The following is a 2,825-nucleotide window of genomic DNA, read 5'->3' on the forward strand; positions in this document are numbered from 1 at the left end:
TGAGGATTATTTCCCTAATCCAGATGAGGAGGAGATCAAGAGGATATTCTACAGGAGAAGCCTCTAGAGACTAGGGTTGCTTATCCATATTTTATTGCTCCACCACCTTCAAGTGGGGCTTTTGACTTTCAGAAATTGATGGACAACATTGGTTCCTTGAAAGAGGGGCAAGATCAAATTTCTAAGTAGATAGAGGAGAGTATTGCTCAGGAGTTGGCGATACATCACAGGTTGGAGAGAATGGAAACCGATTTCCAGACCCTTACAAGGGACTTGGATGAGGTTTCCAAGGGTGTCACTTCTGACTTCCGTAGAGTGCGAAGGGAAGTGATCCTGATAAATGATCGGTTGGACTTCATCGATCACAACTTCCATTGCAAGTCGCTGCCTAAGCGAAGGAGTTCATCCTCCATGCCCAAGGATGATCAGTCAGATCCTCCTCCCTCCTCCTTTTCTATCTTCCTTTATGATGATTTTGAGATCTTATGGTTGTATATTCTTGATACACTTTTATAATTTGGAACTTGGGGGTATTCATGTGGATGTTTATGACTTTTGGATAGGTTTTACTTATTTCATTTATTCTGTTGTGGTTTGGTGGTGATAGTGTGTGTCACCCCCCTTTTTGACTATCCTTGAAAAATTTTTGGAAATTCTATATAGCATCGTTATGTTGTGAAAAATTTTATTACTTTATGAATTTTGTTAGCTTATGGAATCACCCAATTAATTTAAATTTATATAAAATTTCGGCAGCACATGAGATGAAATGCAAGTATTTAAACTTTTAACCTTATTATAGACTTTAGTCCCTTAAAGCTTTTATGTTTATCCAACCCTAGAATCCTATTATATGACTCTATGGGATCTAACTTGTATGCTGTGTGTGGGTGGAGCATCATGCTCTGATACCACCGATTGTCACACCCCGTTCCATACAGAATTGGACCGGTGATCGAGTTAACACCTATTATGCAAAACCTGTCAAGATCATCTGATATAGTAACCATAGCACAACATACCCACACTAAGTCAAGCAAATCCTGTATTTCAGCAGAAGTCTTACATATACCCAATACTCTTGATACCCAAATTGTATTACATAATACATTTACATTTGAGCCCGTAGACGTGATATATAGACAAGAAATACAACTTAAACATACAGAGCACAAAAGGGGTAGCATTTCAAGAATAACCAAAAAGAATCCCTGTATAGTATCAGTGTTGCTGACTCACAACACAGCTATCATAATGGCACTCGGCCTCGTGCCTGAGATCTTTAGGGATCCACCAATCCTCAACTGGAAACTCCATAATGGGTCCCAACTCTAGTTCTTCAGTTGGATAACCTGCAAGATCAACTAAAAATGGTGTGCACATTGGATGAGCTCACTAGTCCAGTAAGTGAAAAGAAAGACCACACAAGTATGCACAATACAAATAAACTTATATGCATGCAGTTCATTTTATTATCTTAGTCCACCAAGACAACAGTTCTAAGTCATAGGTTATGTGCTACTCGCAACCACAGTGCACGTATGCTCTTAGTACGAGCCGCGAACCCCATCCTGCGATATACCCATAGGGTTGCTGGAGAAGGCCAGCCGTGGTACTGAAAATGGGCCTTGCCCTGCATTAATTTTAAAGCAGTACGATTGGCCCTCTTGTTATATCACCAAAGTTGCTGACAGTCCTAATGATCAGTCGGGCGTACTTCTAACCGCCACCATTGGCACACAACCTCGGGCTTCCCCCCCCAGTGATATACCCAACACCTAAACCCCTGCTGGGAAGGGTCGTTGCACAGGGATATGTCATTCCTAACCGCATGCTCCTATGCGAGATAGTATGACTGCATAGTGCCACCACATCTCATACCATGGCCACCAATGCATTCGTGTCCAAGCCGACTACGACATCTAGTCTAGCAAAGCATCAAATTCAATAGTTTAGAGTCATCAATCTCATATCAGAAGCAATATTAGGCATTTAACAATAAAAGATATCAGCATGTTAAATCATAAATGAATTTCATCATGTACACGTCAATGTATGCAATGGCACTCATGGATGACTAATCTACATAATAATAATATGATGACATGCTAGTTGTAAGGGAAAATACCTTTTTTCTCTCTTTCTTTCTTTTTCTGCTCTATTCTTCCTTCTCACCTCTGGTCTGCCTTGCAGGGGTGAATGGATTGAATGGTCTCCAAAACATGGTCTGGCGACTATTGTGGGGATGGGGGAAGCATAATGTTTGGAGTTGCCATCTAGGATTCAAGGCCTAGAACCCTATAGTGGAGCCCAATTTCGATCGAGGGATCGAGCTTGAATAGGGGGTTGGATTCTAGTGAAAGGAAAGAACCCCCGAATTTGACTTCATACTTTAGTCTGTTCTAGAGATAGGGGTTCGTGTCAGGTTACGAGTGTGGAAATGTGTTAGGCACCCACCTCGTCCAAAATTTTCAGTCTTTCTACCAGAAGCTTGGCTTTCAAATATTCTCCCCCAAGAATTTTAATAGTCTAAGCTAGCACAGAAGTCCTATTACATGAAATAACACAAACATATATACATAAACTTGTTTAAAAGAATTCCACATGAAATAATAAAATTTACATAAAATAATAAAAAATACAATTATTTCATCTACATACACGTGCAATGCTCTATGACAGGAAAATCATAATCGTTATTTCATGTGAGGAACACATGTGGTAACGCATGAAATGATGAAACGAATTACATTTAATGAACAGATACTAAAATTAATACATGAAACTATAACAATAAATCATTATTTTATGTGATAAACAAATAA

Source organism: Macadamia integrifolia, unplaced genomic scaffold, assembly GCF_013358625.1.
Source record: "Macadamia integrifolia cultivar HAES 741 unplaced genomic scaffold, SCU_Mint_v3 scaffold1072, whole genome shotgun sequence".
In the NCBI taxonomy this organism is placed as follows: Eukaryota; Viridiplantae; Streptophyta; class Magnoliopsida; order Proteales; family Proteaceae; genus Macadamia; species Macadamia integrifolia.